The sequence below is a fragment of the Vanessa atalanta genome, chromosome Z (assembly GCF_905147765.1).
Source record: "Vanessa atalanta chromosome Z, ilVanAtal1.2, whole genome shotgun sequence".
Lineage (NCBI taxonomy): Eukaryota > Metazoa > Arthropoda > Insecta > Lepidoptera > Nymphalidae > Vanessa > Vanessa atalanta.
Genome location: NC_061902.1, coordinates 11,616,401 through 11,635,401, shown reverse-complemented (window position 1 = coordinate 11,635,401; position 19,001 = coordinate 11,616,401). Strand labels below are relative to the sequence as shown.

The 19,001-nt window shown below is 30.5% G+C and overlaps 2 protein-coding genes across 3 annotated transcripts in view; both read right to left on the bottom strand.

Annotated features, from left to right (window-relative positions):
• The window catches only part of LOC125075773 (neurocalcin homolog), a 76,869-nt gene that overhangs the window by 33,000 nt on the left and 24,868 nt on the right, over positions 1-19,001 (bottom strand). The window lies entirely within an intron of this gene.
• The window catches only part of LOC125075774 (neuronal calcium sensor 2), a 71,718-nt gene that overhangs the window by 28,209 nt on the left and 24,508 nt on the right, over positions 1-19,001 (bottom strand). Inside the window, exon 1 of one of the 2 annotated variants that reach the window (XM_047687513.1) lies at positions 1,174-1,355. The exons of the other annotated variant lie outside the window; for it this stretch is intronic. The gene's annotated coding sequence lies outside the window, so the exon portion shown is untranslated. Of the gene's footprint in view, positions 1-1,173; positions 1,356-19,001 lie in introns of those variants that run through there. 2 annotated transcript variants of the gene reach the window in all.

The following is a 19,001-nucleotide window of genomic DNA, read 5'->3' as shown; positions in this document are numbered from 1 at the left end:
GATAGAATATCTGATGAGTGGGTGGTGCCTACCCAGACGGGCTTGCACAAAGCCCTACCAAGCGCTATGTATAAAACATTAAGCAAAATAGAAGCAATGTTTGATTTTTCCGCATCCAAATCAATGCTCAAAGAGAAAAGTATCAATTAATCTTTTTTAAAGTACATTTCAAATAAAAAAATATATTATTCACTACAAACTTTCGCCCACGGCTTCGCTTGCATGTAAATAAATGAGTAATCTACTTAAAGTAGAAAATGAAACAAAAGTTGACAAAACGTGAAGAGACTGACCTAAAAAGCAAGAGTATCTAAAGAAAATAATTTGTTTTTCTCTTGTAATGTAGTGTGGCTAGGAAATATTACGAAGCTAAAACGACTTTAAAATTTTACAATCTTTGACTGCAGCAAATGTTTTATTACAATAAACTTTAACTCATGTTAATTGTATTAATTTTTACTTAGCTGTAGGCAATAGTTACTATAACAAAAGTTGAATTACAAAGGCGTGGTATGACAAATTAATCTTTTGTCTTTTGTTAAACAATACCCTGACGATTTGTTATAAGTAAAACTGCTAAAATCGTGTATTTTATTTAACATGTACAATATAACGGAAAAAAAAATGTAACGGAAGTGTTTAAATATTATTTAATGTAAATTTTGTTCTTATAATTATTAAATCACATCATAAGATGGCATTAATTTCATTTAGTCATGCGCAGTAAATAAAATATCAATAGATCCATCAACCTATAAAAATACGCTTAATATTATATTTTAAAATTGACTTAGGTTAGAATATGAATGTGCCAGAAATTATTGCTATCAGTGTTTCAATTGCAAAAGCTCTTATAGAAAACCTCTAAATTCACCATCGAATAAAACCGATCCACAAATACCTAGATGATTCCTTGCGGTTTACGATATCACATTCTAACTTTAGCTTCATAAACCAGATGGCTTGCTAACACTCGATACAAGTATTTAGAAACACTTAACACATTTGAAGAAACAAATATCATGAAAACGCTCATATATAAATGAATATTAAAATAAAATAAAAACAATAATACACAAAACATCATTAAAAAAATTCGCTGGATTAGCTTTTAAACGCTGACAACTTTGAAGTACGATTAGAAAGTTGTAATTGGTAAAATTAAGCACTTACCTAAGTTTCGCTGCTTAGGATCGGTTTAAAACTTGAGTACAGCTTACAACAGCTCCCACGTAAACTTGCAAGTGCGTGTACCGCGTTATCAATTAGCTCAAGCGAACTTAGTCTCGCGAACAAAATAGGTATATATACGCCGCGTAAACAGTGCAGCAAGGCCGGCGCCGACGGCGACCGCTAGGCGAATATCCCGAGAGAACGTCGTGCTCGAGCGGCCACACGAAATGCTCAGATCGATACCGGTGCTGCCGCGCTCCCTTTTGAGTGGTTCACTAAATGGGACCGGACAAACGTCTGCTTGCTCGCTAAACGGCTATAGAGACTTATCGAAACCTATTATAATGACATACTTTTAACCGATAATGTCGCAGATATTATATAAAAAGAAGAAATTACTATATTATTCCATATTTCATTTAAAATTGCAAAGGAGTAGCATGGATCGTGTGGAGCATGCGCAGTTCGCGGTAGGCGCGGCGGTGGGAGGCGGAGGAGGAGGTGACGCTGACGGCGTGTGAGGAACAAAGCGAAGGTCCGCCGCACCACCGTCGACGACGAAGACCGCAGCCAAGCCGTACCTTACGCGAGACTTTACCACTAGCAAGAACACGCAATACCATCGATCATCAACACGCATAGGCCGCGACCCCAACAATATAACGTACTGCTAACCTGTTTCTGATTTGTAATATTACTTTAACATCGATTGAAAATTTAAACAATGTATTTTAAGTTTTCGACTTTATGAGGATAAAATAAATATAATACGGTTATTTCTAAAACCTAAATGACATACGAAAGTACATATAAAAAAATATTATGAATATTTAAATACAATTATAATAAACATTACACAATGAATAAATCAGCAGCAGTCTATATTATAACAGACGAGCTGATCTTGAAGTATAGGTTTATTAGTCGTACTCACGATCTACACAATAGGTTCATTAGCGTCAATCGGAAAAACAGAAAGCATACGGTATTTTACATAATTGATACACTTGGAAAAGGTCAATATAAGTATGTCCTGTTGATGCCACTCCGTAACGAACACGAACTAAAAATGTCTCTTCTATTATAATTTAAAACCAGATTTTTTTAATAGTTTCTTCGAATAATTGTATGTTCAAAAGAATAAAAGCCTTTAAAATCTTGACAAAAAAAATCGCCTTTATCGACGTTCTTTGCAGAAAGATATAACTTCTATTCCGTGAGCGATTCTATACAATGGAAAAAAGAATTTTTAATGGGAGAGCTGAGCGGAGTGAAAAGAGTTAATAATGTTTCATACATACACATAGTTATATATTCGTATTAATGAAATATAGTTCACAGCGAACGAAAAAAGTGATTCTAGTAACGGAACCCGAATCTGTTGAATATATTATATATTTTGAGTATGAAAACTTTTCATCTCAAACACTCATTGTATAAATCTGCTGGCAATTATATTTAAGAGTGCTTCGAATATTATAAAATACGGGGTAATTATTGATAGAGCTTGAATAAACATCGCCGCAGTGAGTTTCTACTCAATGGATTTTAATTCTGATGTGTTAGATTTTCTTCAAACTTTAATTACGTTCAACAAATATTAATTAATTTATTATAAAAACGATTCCATTTTATTACAATATTAAGTACAATATACTAAAACTTAAGGTTACATTTTTGTTTTTTTTTTTAAATAATTTATATAGAGATAGGATTTTTCGCAACTTTTTATATATAGATCGGATTTTGAAAATTGTACACAATATAATATGATAGAGACATTTCTGAAATGACTTCCGGTATTTCCCGAGCTGCCGTTTGGACGATTGCGACGATTTACCAATCACTGATATTATATTTCCAGAACTTATTTCGCCCACCTGAACTCTATATCTGGAATTTGCTATAATAACTTGCTAACGGAAATAACATATGTATTGACAACGAATCGTTTTTATTATTTTAATAATATTTTCATTATAAAATAAATAATATTTTCATTATTAAATGAATGACAATATTATTAAAATAATTAAAAAAATATAATAAACCGTAGGAGACTAGACGCAGGCTGCTAACTCTGAGATGTTAGTAAAATTTACCAATAACTAATAAATCTTCCAATAACTTTTACTAACCTGAGCCGGGCTTTTGGATATAGGATCTCAAAATCGCAATACGTTTATTCTACTAAACGAAAAAGAGTAAACTCTTACATTATAGCGTAGGGACTTAGTTTTCCGGATTATTGAATTGGACAGATTGTAAGTAACAATTTTTTGGTGTGTGTGTGTGTGTGTGTGGTGTTTCTTTCATATCAATAGAGAATCACCATACCACAACGATAACCTTTAGAAAAGGTTTATTTCATTTAATTTTTTTTTCGTTTTTTATTTATAAAACTGGTAGGTTGTACAAATGGAAAAATACACAAGAAAAATTAGCACTTTCGTTAAAATATTAATATACTTACTATATTAATATTTTAACGGGCAGCATCGGCTTATTCATAAAGCAATCCTTTCTAATATAATAAAAATACAGCAGTATTATATTGTAACAGATAAGTACAGAGCAAGTGTGGACATCTGCCCACTTGTTCTGTACTTATCTTAGTATACTACAAACGCGACGCCCAATCTACGTTTTAGAATTTTATTATAATTTATAAAAGGACTTGTTCAGGTTGCTTTTGTTTATTAGCTACCTGATGATACTTTTTCCCTTTGGTTTATTTAAAGGTTTTAGGGGCAAATAAAAAAATAACTCTGGTCAATTCTCTAACCTTAAAAAACTTAAACATTTTACTGTACTGTACTACTGTATTATTCATATTACCTATATCTGTGTGCTTCTAGTTTTTGGAATCGAAAGAAATAATATGTTTTTTTATCTTTACCTTCGACTATGCGAAGTATTAATAAATTTATTTCATACTAAAATTTCTTATAGGTTTTATCAAACATCAAGGCGAATAAGAAATTGAAATGTAGACTAAAGCCTTAAAAGCAATATACAAATTTTGATATCATTCAATTTATGACTTATTCAGCGTTAACTTCAAACGTATGTAATAAAAAAAATTGCAGCTGTATTACATTATCGGTATTGTAATGCATTTTATATTTATAAAATAAATTCCATTCATTTATAAAAAAGACAAAAAAAATACTGAAAATACGGTATCCAAAGTACCCGATACGAGTTTTTTGTCATTAGCGTCGAATACTCCCTTTAGCTTATTAAAATGTTAAAACTGAAGACAATCCGCACCAAATTTATGTAAGTACCTACTTGCTTTATTATATATATAATGAAAATTCATCTTGAAAGTTACTTTAAAGCTTTTTTAGTTTACGTTATTTAATTCCACCTATATAAAAAGATTTTTTCATTATTAACAATATTTTTTCTTAATGCATCTTTTTTTATATATAGTTATTGTATAGTTACCTATTCCTTAGACATTCTATATTCATTGTAAACTTGGATTAATCTTCTGATGTAATATTCTGTATTCAACAGAACCTTGTGTATTGAATAAATTGATTAACTACTAAGACTGTCGTTTATAGGAAGTATTCCAACTGATACTTGTATACAAACAAGGGCTAACATCGTGCGAAGCTTTGAATAGCGTATCGGGGTAAATTTCTCGAGATATCGATTTGGTCTGAATCGCAGTAAGTCTGCCTTACCGGCTTAAGTCTAAGGTCGGTCATGTATAATATCTATTCAAGATATTCGAAACGAACCATTACAGTATTTTTCAAAACTTAACACATATTAATGCGATTAAGTATGTATACGCATCATAAAACACAAAAAGAATTAAGCGTTATATATAAATCAATTCAGTTAAGTTCGTTGAATTTCGTATTCAAGCCAAACAAATATATATATATATACGTATCGGAGGATATGTATTGAAAATATTTTCTTTAATCATAAATTGTTTCTATTCTTGCTTATATTTTAATAATTAGGATATTTATTTTTATGAATACCTCTAAGAGTACTATGAAAGCAACTAATAAATAAATAGAGCAGTTAAAATCTATGCAGCCAGCCAGATGGGCAGATGAACATTATTAAATTAAACAGGATTAGTTATTGGTTATGGAATTCTAAATGTGATGTCGAGTGTAACGGCTATATACGACAGAAATATCTTCAATATTAAAAATAATGTGTATTTTAATAATTCAGCTGAACTATTTGCTTACAGTGAAAGTAGTAAATATAAGCAGTTACTATATCACATAAAAACTTGTTAGGAATCCACAAATTGATTTATGACAGTCCTTAACGAGCGCCAACTGACTTTCTGCTAAAGATATGTGACAACTTCGTTAAGGTTAAAGATGTATTTTATATTATGCATATTATAGGCTTTTCATATTCATTTCAACGTAAAATTAACCAACCTAATCAATAGTTTCCAAAGAATGAATGCCTGCATAGATTTCAAAAATGAACATCAAAAAATACATAGATAAATGTAGTTTCCAAGCTCTTCACGAAGAGCAATTTGTAACTATTTTCATATGGATATCCATGTAAAAGTTGATCGTTACTATTCGAAAAATAAGGTGAAGTTAAAGTTATAAAATTCGATACAGGTTAAGCAACGCTTCTATAACGCGTTAGGTTATTAGTTAATTGAGATAACTTTCGGAAACGGTTCGAAAACTTATTAGTAACGTAAAGTACGTACTGCTGCATTTTGCTTTATTAAATAAAAATCAAACCTATGATATAAACAATGTATGTATCTTATTTTACTCTGAACGTTTTCAGTTACAAAGGTTTTACAGAGGCATATTGAAGAGTAATTAAAAATATATGCATCAATTGCAAGGTACGTAAATTGAAACTTTATTGCTAATGAACGCCGTCAAATGAAAATTGGCACGGTACACAATATTTACAAAAATGCATAATTGTAAACGTTTCGTATATCAAATTAATTGTTTAAACACAAATAAATGGTATTTCAATAATAGCGGGACCTAGATTCATTTCACTTTGAATAATATCAAAATAAAAAGACATTTCAAACGAAAGCTTCTCGCAATCGCATTAATCAATAGTCGACCTAAAGACTCGGTGTTCGTAATAAAATATTAAACGTATGCGACATGCAAATTCTAGAATTATTTTATTCAAAGTATATATTTAATACCAAAGAGTTGTAGCATGACAAGGTGCCATAATAATGACCAAGTCACCGCGGTAAACATATTATAACGAGAATTTTTTTAACTAAACTCGTTAACTAAAACTTATTTTTGGAATATCACTATTATCAATTTTTATCGACTACAACGCAGCCTGGGATTTTTTTTTATTATATACGTAGTCATATGGGACACCTGATGATTAGTGGTCACCACACATAGTCGCTGTCAGAAATGATAACCTTTCCTGTACAAATCAAATGCGGCACCAACATTATCTTCGCAAAGTTCTACCACCGAGTATTTTCACCACCATTGTGTTTTACCATCTCGAGTCAAGTGTTTATTGTTGAAATTATGGACGATTGGTTGCAAAATATATCTATAAAGTTAAAACATTTTGAACTAATTATAGCAAGACTACAGGCTGAGATTAATAATAATAGTAGTGAGGGCTCGTCAACGCAAACTAGCTCGTTTCAAAGGAAAGAACAAAACATGATAACTTAAGCATTACATTTCAATTTGATACAGAATAAGCTGCCGTTTTTACTATTTGATTATATGTATGTTATCATCATATGAGAGTCATCTTTTCCGGGATTAAATTATCCCTGGGTATAACTTGTTATAAATGTACCTACATTTAAATGGTTCAAATTGTTTCCGTGTGATGCGTACACACATCTGCATGAGAGATGCATTTGTATGAGATATACTTTGTTTTTTTTTGTTTCTGAGTCAATGCTATGAATTAACGACGTATATTTTATTTAAACAGACCAGACAGTTTTAATTACCAATTATTATTAGTATAGTTTATATATTTCATGAAATCGGACATCGATTAAAAAGTATTTATAATTAATGAATTGATGTGGATAAAAGCTATCAATTCCATTATAAAATATCGAAACATCTATTAGCATTTAATTTTCAAATATATAATTACTTGAAGCGAGGGTACAATGACAAAATAAATATAAAATAGGAATGCGAAATAACAAATAAGCTATATTAATATTAAAAAGGAACGAAAGCCTAGACAAGATCACCACAGCGTTTTACTACTCAACAAGATGAGCACTTACAAAATTAATGCAAGTAAAATTGCAAAGGAAACTCAAGGAAATATTTATTCTATGATTTCGGTCAAACGGAATTTGAATTGTTAGTTGGATAAATAATAATAGTTCAAGGTAAGATAAATTCTTTTTTCAACAAAATTTACTTGATAAAGGATCACATATCTATACTCAAAGTTCAAATACTGCACTCATAGTAGGCCTAAATTTTATTAGAAAACTTAAGGCCAATATTTTTCTGGATTCTGTATAGTTGCCAAAAATTACAAATATAAAAGATTTATTTTAATTGGTATATAATTTAAAATTATTCAAATCAAAACTACAACGAAATATGTCCCCAAGCAAGTTGTTATCACTTCAATAATCTTGCCATTATATTCTCATACATAAAAGAGAAACGACCTGAATAGTTTCTAGCACATAGCGATCGTTTCTGGGGAACATGTCGTACTATTTATGTATATACTACATTTTGTTTGTCATTGAAGTACAATTAGAGCAAAAATATATAAGTAAATACGGTTTTATGTAGGAAACATGTAGGCATTGAAATAAAATAAACAAACGAAACCATGTATGTTAAAAAACTTGTAGATTTTTATCAAAACAAATCGCAATCGGTTTGCAGAAATGCATTTAATAAAAATAAAGTACACAAATAAAACAAAAAAGTCAAATATTGTCAATTCTCATTTGATGTAACGCTGGACAGGTGAAATGAAATGCCGAAATTTCGCATGAATAGTCAAAGCTTAAAACTTGTACAAACATCAAACTATATTTAGCAGTTAAATATTATGAACAGTTTTCCCGTGAAATTTGTCGTAAAGAGGTATTAATATTAGTTATATTTATACAAATGTGAACAAGCACCATAAGCTGTTTCAAACTGATGTAATTATGTTCTAGAACTTAATTAATATCATTTCATCTAGATTTTAGTAAACAGAACTACTTCGTATTAAATGAAATATAAATTTGGAACTATGAAGTAAAATATGTTTCATTACATAAGTTTTAATATTTTGAATATAAATCACATGTAAGATTTTACAATATATATTAAGCAGGCATAATTGTCATCAATGTATTCTACTCATATATTTTTTACTCGAATGTTTGTTTTAAATATCAAGGTATCATCAACGCAAGGAGGAAACAGATGTTTTCCAAGGTTCTATAACCCTGGGTGCACTTTCCTTCCTTAAGATCTCGTAAAATGTTTAGTATTCTCTGAACTCTAGATTATATTTATCACAAATAAGTTTAAATCATGTTAATATATTAGATACACCTAATCCAGGAAACCAAATAACTTAAAAAAAAACATGATTCGTTTTATATTATAAGATCTGTTTTTAATAAGGCTAATTTAAAAAAAATTGGTTATCGCAATTTTGTTATCTATGGAGAATTAGTACGGTTTTTAAAAAATTTAAGCAGGTTCATTTTTTTTTATATATATCATAGTGTACTTTATTCAACTAAATTCTTGCAAGCACTTTTGAAACGTCACTTTACATTAAATTTAAAGCTGGCGACGGTTCGGAATGGATTCTACCGAGAATAACCGGCAAGTCTGTAGTTACTCTTTTCCGTTAATCAGTTAAATAGATTTTAAAATACTAATTGAATTATTATTTATTCTGTATCATCACGGAATTCTACGTATACCTACTCCACACTTTTTAATCATCTATTGGCTTGATTTTGCGGAGACGGAACCCTGGTTTTACAAGTTATTCTTTAATTCTCGTAATTATAAAATAAACAAAATTATTAATGATATACATAATATTACTGTTAATATAATGTGATACATTGTAAAAAAAACATCCCGAAGAGAAGCTCGAGCTCTGAGACTATAAATAGCCATGACAGTTCTTTATTGGTGAATGAAAATAGTTTATATGTCTGCAGCATTATCCCAAAGTAATATACCAAAGGAGATGATACTATGAAAATATACTAATCGGGCAGTATCAATGTCAGGTAGCTGTCTAGCCTGTCCAATCGCGTATGTTGCCGAGCTGAGTCTACCTACAAAGGATGACTATTATGACGATGATATGATATTACTAATGTATTATCCTATTTATATTGTACAAAAATAAAAGCTCATGCTACTAAGTTCAGACACTGTTTATCATTGTTTATTTTTAGGGTTCGAAATAATAAAAATTAATTGTAAGTGTTCATATAAATTAGATCTTACGTACGTTTATTTAGAAATTAATTACTGTTTGGATTATAACGGATCCTGATCTGAGAAGAGAAAAGAAAATATTAATTTGACAAAGTTATTTTCTCGGCATTAAAACAAACTTGTTATCATTGTTGCTATTCGCAGAAAGTTTTCTTAGCGAGTGTTTGAGGTCATATTTTTATTAAATACCAGCTGCTCCACGCGATTCAATTCTACATCCTTATTATGCAGGTCCCAAGCTACTTCCTATGTTATTATTATGATTTACGTATATTTAAATTTAAACTTAACTTGGTTTTCTACAATATATTTTTACAAATAACTGTTAACAGTACAACAAAAAAAAAAGACACTTGAATTATTATTGCAAAAAATAAACTTAAATCACGAGTCGTCGTAATCAATGATTCGAGCTTATTAAAAAATTGGTTGTGTAACAAAATTGTAAATGCAGACACGTCCAAATTCACCATGTTTAAGTACGATAAAACACGTACCGACCTCGCCAAGCCGAAAATCAATATTCAATGCTAAATATTTCCAGCCATGATTTCTTTTAACTTAGCTATTTCTGTTTGAAGATGACATTTGAAACAACTTTAATCCATTTTACGTTACGTACTCACAAATAAAAAGTAGAAATTGTTTTTTAAAATCATTCTTATTATTAAATTAAACTGTGCAATTTTAGTTTTGCGTTTGGAAATAAATAAATTACATAATCTATGAAAAAGCATATAACATACGAGCTTTATTTTGATTTTATATATTTTACACTTAATTATCAGTTCTCTTAAGTGGTAGTTTATTATGATAATATTAACATTATAAAGACTTATATAGCAGCTCAAAGAGAAAAAAAATTCAGTAGATATGTTAAGTATGAGTCACGGGGAAGACCAAACTATGATCGATAATATTTAATTGCCAACGATAGCTGACCTATTACTGACCGATGACTAGATGTAGATGTCGACCCACTACAATGTTATATCCATTCAATAAAAGCACAAAAGACCGATGAGCCGGACGTATCACTTGCTAAAGATCGTAACCGTTGCTCGAGAACTAGAAGAAATTCTATTTATTCTGTTACTTTGACTAGCATAAGCTTTTATTAAATAAGCTATTTAAATAATCCCGTCCGTCAGAGAGAGAATAATTGAAAAGATTAGTATTCATTGAAACCATAATCCATTGCGACAAATCTATTTCTTTCGTTGGCAGAAGGAAGAATAGTAGGTAACATTACATCTTTTTCTATATAAGGTGCAATTGAATTAATTGTCCTGTCGTAGAATCACTTTATCTTCCACTGAAGGCATAATTACGGAGTGCGACAGAATACGGAGGCAGATTAGCAAATAAATTCAATTTGTATTACAGACTACACATTACTCTCAAATCTTATTTGCCTGACTCTGTAAAAAGGACGGTTTCGTATTCGAGTCTTTTTTAAAATCAACTTACCAGTAAACATACGTAATTAGCTGTTATAGTATAAGGTATTGTGGTTAACTAGCTGCTAACCTGGCATGCGTTGCATAGCCTTTTTTCATAAACAATTACCCCGCACGACTCTTTCACCACATATTGAGCGTCACGCAAACGTCAACTACAACTATACAAGTGTAAACTATATGAGACCAACGGTCAAAAGTTTTAAAACGTATAAGAAAGACAAACTGTGTGGTAGTGCATAAAGATGCAAGCCCGTAGGCGTCAGCTCCTCATTATATAGTCTACCGCTAAACATCAATACTAAGTACTGTTATGTTCCGGTTTGAAGGGTGAGTGAGCCATTGCAACTACAGGCACTAAGGTTGGCGGATTTAGGAATGGAATTATTTCTTATAGCGCTAATATTTATGGGCACTGTGTGACTATTTACAATTAGGTGGTCCACGTAACTCTTTTTTTTTACTTTCTTGTCGTTCTGTAATTTTGTTTGTAAACTATTATCAGATACGATTTGAAATTTAATACATTATTTGTCACAACAAATGTTTTTATATAAAAAAAAAAACAAATAAAACCATATGGGTGTGTGTATGTGTGTCAACTCTCATGGTGGTTGGCCATCGTCGAAGTCGCAAATTATAGTTCATCTTTTTATATAAGAGTACAGCGAATCAGAATATGTATCCAATTTTTTTAAAACATAAATGGGTAGAAGAATCACTTCATTAAGTCAATCGGTATGTTATGTATTTCAAAGGGCAATATCAATTATTCCGAACAAACGCTCATTTATTACAGAATATGATATTTCAAGACATCAAAAGGTTAATTAATCATTCAATTCAGCCAGCAAAATTATTAACGCTTTTTTTGTAGAAACCAAGTGTAAATCTAGATTATTTCATAAGATTAGCCATAGATTTTTTTTGCGCTTATGTCTCTGGGCAATGGTGACACTTACCATCAGGTAGCCTGTTTGTCCACCCGCCTACTTATACTATAATAAATTTCCATAAAATTTCATCAAAGCGAATGATATATGACACGATTACTTACCGCCTATCTACAGAGAGGCATAATAATTCATTATGCACCGATTTCTTAAAACGATCACATTGTGTGTTAAATGTAGAACTATCAGTGAATAATTGATATTGCCATTTGAAATCTATATTAGACCGATTGGCCTAGTGAATCGATCCAGCTATCCACTTGTATTTTACAGAAATAGGATGAATATTTTTGTTGATTGAATTTAATATTATAAATTGCGCATCAGCTCCTCAAAAATATCATATTATCTGTAAAATTTTGAATTAGTGGTAAATAAATAATGGCTTTTAAGTATTTTTCTACCGTCTGTGTAGGTTACCTCCCACTTATCGGATATTCTACCGCCAATCAGCAATACTCAGTATTGTTGTGTTCTGGTTTGAAGAGTATGTGAGCCAGTGTAACTACAGGTACAAGGGACAACATTTTAGTTCCCAAGGTTTATTTTGCTTACAGCCGAATGTTAATTGGCGGTGGTAACCACATACCATGAGTTAGCCCATTTAACCCAACCGCCTACCTATTTCATAACAATGCATAAATATGCCGCCAACAAAATGATCTAGGAGTTCGTGCCCATTCTTTAATTTTCATAGAGGACTAGCAAAACACAACGGACGTTGTCTTATCTACGTATTCCAATTTTCATGGCGATCGGCTTATCGGTAAGAAGTTAAAGTGCCACATCGCCATCTAGTGGCGTTTTACAATAAAATGAATGGTATAAAAAACTTCACCATGTAAATATTCTTATATCTACCAATCTACTTGGCGTTTTGTCAAAAAATGTGGCAGTTTATGCATATCATGGAACAAATATAGGTAATCATATTATTTTTAATAAATAATAATACAATTACATAAATGGATTAAACAAGAGTTACTACTTAGTTTCTTGGTGGTTCAGATTTTAACTTTGATTTGGAATTGAATTAAAATCTAACGTAAACTAGCGTTACGATAATTTCTACTAACTTCATGAGATTAGTAAAAAAAATCCATTATAAGATAACAACAGAATATAAAAAGTAAAATCGTTTGCAACCGATAATCATAGTATGACGTGTTACAGGGAAACCATTGACAATTCAAATTATATATTTTTTACTGTCACATTCTATAACTTATGAGAGAAAAAACTATCTATATCATCTTTTTAATATAAGTAGGCGAGAGAGAGATGGACAAACTAAAGATATCTTTTCACAGTTTTTCTAAGACATAGAGGTTCTGATTTGTAATATTTGTGATGTGTTGTTAAACATTTTAAATTATATTTTTCATGTATAAAGACTTGCACTATCGATTTCACGAGGCAAGTACATTTATTATTCAGAGAAATAATGTATTCATAGTATAAGACTACGTTATAACGATTATTTTCCTTCTAACGGTTTGTATTTATGCAAAGTAAAACATACGATAAAAAATAAATAAATTCTGTAATAAGTCTTTGTAATACTAAGACAATTATGTTACTTGAATGCAATTTCACGCGAAACACTTTGAATTCTAAATAACTGCATTAGTCTTAACACAAAACAGGAACAAGAGAAAATGGAAGGTTCACTGTGATACCTTTTATTTTCTGCTTGTTACTCGAGAATTAAAACAAACATAAAACAAAACAAGAAACAGCATTATGTTAATTATATATAACAAAAAAAATATTTTGATGAAATATCATTAATAGATAAAAGATTAAAGTTATACATAGTTAACTTACAACAATAATTATATCGAGGTACTGTGAACAATCCTAACTGTTGAAAATGCGAAACTGCATTTGATTATTACTATTTGTTTGTTACGGTTTCACTTCTTAACTTGTCTTCTTCAATCGATCACCATGAAATTTCGCATACTCATCAGAGATATAGTAAAGGAAATAGAGAAACCTAAATTCCGTATAGATATAAGATAATAAATATAAACCAAATTTCGTATATTCATTCCGATTAAATTCGGTGAGCATATTTTCCTATTTATCTAACCCTAAACAATGTTACATAAAATATAGCTATGACGCTAGTAAAAGTGTTAACTAGTGCTTTATAGATAGTATAGGGATCGATGGGCGACCGTGGCTTGCATAGCCACGGTCTAATCGGTCGTTAATATAATAAATAATATTAACGATCTGTATATTTACCACTGCTGGGCTAAGCCCTCGTCTCCCTTTACGGAGAAGGTTAGGAACATATCCCATTACGCTGCTCCAATGCGACTTAGTAGATTCACATGTGGTAGAATTTCGTTGTAATTAGACATGCAAGTTTCCTCACGATGTTTTCCTTCACCACCGAGTTCGAGATGAATTATAAACACAAATTAAGTACATGAAAATTCTTACTTGCATGAGTTTGAACCCGCAATCATCGGTTAAGATGTACGCGTTCTAAACACTGGGCTATCTTGGCTTGTGGCTATGTATCCAATGATAATAATTATTTTAAGCGATATTATCCATTCATTGTATAGTCATTTGGTGGTAGGGCTTTGTGCAAGCCCGTCTGGGTAGGTACAACCCACTCATCAGATATTCTACCGCCAAACAACAGTGCTCAGTATTGTTATGTTTCGATTTGAAGGATGAGTGAGCCAGTGAGACTACAGGCACAAGATACATAACATCTTAGTTCCCATGATGGTGGCGCATTGGCGATGAAAGGAATGGTTAATATTTCTTACAGCGCCATTGTCATGGGCGATGGTGACCACTTGCATCATCAGATGGACCATTTGCTCGTCCGCCAACTTATATCATTGAAAAAAAGTAAATGTACCACTCACCTTAAAATTAATTAATATGATCATTGTTGCCTTAATTACAATGCGACAATCGCCCTCTATTTTGCAACAAGGTTATTGAAAGTTCTAACTTCGACACAATAACTATTTAGTATTCTATACCCTCACTGAACCTTAACACACCTGTATCTGCTTTATTTTAAGAATTTATTTAGAACGGCATTACAGAGAGTAAACATTACATTATAGACCGGGTAAGATCACATATAAGAGTGCAGACACTATTTCAAAGTAATACCGAAGACAATCTTAATTATTTAAAATTCTATAATTGGCTTTTTAACAAACATATTAATATTTTACATTTGTTTTATGTTCGATAAAAACTTTCAAATAGTAAAATGGATGTATCTACCAAATTTCCAAGTACTGCGATATAAAAATATATATTTGCAGCTGGTAAAAATATTAAAAACTTCGTTTTTCTTTTCTTTTTTGTGGCTTTCATTTGTGCCAAAAGGGCACAGATTATTTCGCCAATGTCACGTGCGATGGAGAAGAGACGATGGAGATTGATCGGTACGGTCAAGATTACTTTTGAAGGCTCAAATTAATTTTGAAGGCAAAATAGTAGAAGACTGATTGTAAACCCATAACCAAAAACCACACAATAATAAATATTTATATAGATAAAAAAATAATTGCTTAACGAACTCTTCTTACTTTAGCCCTTCTTATAGACATTTGTCAAATTGTTTTTGATATATAATAGACTATATCCATTTAAACTGTAATAATTATTGTAACAAAATAACCTTTTATATACGTAATTGATTTCCTTTGAAATGGCTAGTTGAAAGCTAATCAAAATTATTATTATCAATCAATGTATGATACAATTAGAGCTGAAGACAATTATGTAATTCTAAGTAGTAAAGATAGAAGTGGTCTATAAGTCTGTGCACAGAAGCAAATATAATAAAACTAAATCATAAAAATGAATCAACGCGAATAAGAATAGTAATTTTATCACTAGTCGAGAGTAAAAGAGAATTAAATTTTCCTACACTTTTTACGCCGATGGAAAAGCTTGAGTTATCATTATGTAACTGATAAAAAATAGAAACTAAAATGCTTGCTTCTACGTCCAAAAATAACTCAATCTGCTTTAACAGTCTTTTTACGAGCTTAAGATCCGAAAATATAAAATAATCGAAAACTTGTTGCAAAGCGATTTGACTCATTTATTTACAGTTCAAATGTCCGGAAAATGAGGAATAAAGACAATAATGATAATTAAACAAAGGTGTGTTGCTTTTGCAAGACAAAGCACCAATTCACATAAATAAATTGTGATGTTTACTTTAGATAACTATGCCTTCCAATCTTTAGTCAAGATTTATTTTTCCGTGATGACTTTTATTTGTTTCCAAATTAATAAAATAAATTATGGGAATAACTTTTTCTGAAGATAGTAAAGTAAAGATTTTCTTTGACGGGTTAATATAAAAAGTAATTATCCCGATCTACTAATTGAAACAAGCTACAGCTAAAAATTATATTGAAAAGTGAAAAATACTCTCGTTATTTTATTTTATTCTATTAACAACCTTTTCAATCAGTAGGATTTCGTTTTTCCCCTGAATGTCCAGTAATTATTGTAAGTTATGAAATCCAGGGATATAAAAAATATTGCAAAAGCTTGCACTATTCGTTTATAAAATTGTAAGTATTAATCTGTGAATGAATAGCTCCTATAGATTTCAAATAAATGAATATTAAAAATTCTTTTTTAAAACAAGGTTTTATATACCCGTTAAGGAATTCCTTTGTCTAAAAGCAATCCTGGATGTTGAATCAGGTCATGCTTACCATAAAAATATATTGTCATGATGAATCAATATGAAGTTAAAAAATCAAGATCAAAATTATTCATTGTAAAAATGTAACAATTAGATATAAAAACTACCATTTATTAGCTATTTATGAAGTTATCTGTGAACACTAACAGTTTATCATTAAATAATACATTCTCACACAAATCTTTTAAATAAGAATACTAAAAATATATAAATTAAGAATAATAAGGGTTAACTGAGTTACTAAAAGAAAATTGTAATCTAATAAATATATATTTTACATAATTTTCATAATTCCATTAAAATGTTTCAATCCTTCGATGGACAGACAGCTAGTGTTAATTCGAAGGATAACAAACTATCTCGCGACTACTCTAGAAATAACAGAAACCTGTCAATATTACAGGATAAGATAAAATATTATTTTCAACGATAGATGATGTCAACAAAACATTTCACCTTTTAAGTGTTTCATGATTTTACTTCATTGCAGGGTGTTATAATTATTGACAGTTTTGACATGTTTAAGCATTTATTTTGAAGTTTTGAAGATAATTTGATCTGTACGCTCCAATGCTGGTAAGGTATGCTGGAAACAACGATATTTCCCTTTACAGCCGAGAACGAGAATTATAAACACACATGCAAATTCAGTGTTGCTTGCCTGAGTTTGAACCCGCAATCATTGTCTGAGATGCAGGCCCTTTAATCTCTGGGTCATTTAGAAAACAAGTTTAAATTCAAACTTTAATTCCACTGCTTAGTACTATCTCCCAAGTTCTGAAGTCAGCAGATGAGAAATTTAGAGCTGAAATTGAGCGGTATTTCAGTAAAAGAATTATTAAAGATATAAGTGACTTCAATATTTGAGTTTATATGGCGAGAAATTAAAATGAATTCTATGGGTAACTAATTGTATTAACTTTTTCTAATACATACATAGATAGTTTTTTTTTTGTAAATACATTCAGACAGGCACTATAAATCAGTAATGACATTCCATGTTACACAATTCTACTAAAGACCTGAACGTTAGATAACTTTCGAAAATTTTCATTTGGATTACAGAGTCATATTCACGATTGGTAAATTAAAATACGAGATACATACTCTATCCAGATGATCCATCAGGATGTACGTTTCGACATATCTAGGAATTTTGTACAATACAATTTTCCACCAGTCACCAGCATCGCAGCACAATTTTTTTTATATAAAATGACTAATAACAGATAGTAAATCCACGTACATATATGGATGGGTGTGATATAGGAAATACATATGTATATCCATATCCTACATACGTATAGTATTCGTTTTAATATTTATGTGTCGGTTGAAACCTTTGATTATAACCTACAAATTATGTTCGTTTGTTATAGATATGAACAATGTAATCGAATAATATTACCGAGTATGGTGTTAGCATAATATCTTAATACGCTTATTGTAAGTAGAGATTATATTTAAAACATATATATATATATATTCATCGTTTGATATATAATTTTAGTTAGTTGATTTTCATAGGTATATAGAAGTTTTGTGAATGGCACGGTTGCTACAAATCTATTTTCTATTCTATTATAAAGCTGAAAAGTATATTTGAATGCGGTAATCTCAGAACCTACTGGTCTGATTAGATAATGCTTTTTTGCGTCTAGTTCGTTAATTGAGACCACATAAAACCAGATACGAGGAATTCAATAGCGTACATCGTGGGTGAAACGGGAGCAACTAGATGAAATATATAGTTGGAACTACAATTTTTTCGTAACTTGTATTGCCCATAATTGTAACTTTGCTTTAATGACTGGCTTTCACATAAATACAAGATTTGATATCGATTTCCATATTATTTGCATAAAAATTATTGCGTATTGCGTATACAAATTTTTATGTCGAATTTAACCCTCTTAGGTGGCGGATTCTCAAAAATGCTTTAACATATGTTGCTCTCATTAAACACAAACTCATTAACTGTAACCTAAATACCGATATAAAAAAATAAAGTATTTCGATACAAGTTTTCATTTTCCATTCAACCTAGGAGATGAATTTGAACGCAATAAATATTTGTGGTTAAAAAAATGCAATATCCAATCGATCTCTACAAACTATGGTGAACTAAATCAATGAACTTTAAGGTATAGATGAAACTGTAACCAAAATCAATTCTGGGACATTTGCAGCTCTGTAGCCCACGTTCAGGTTATTTATTATATAGTAT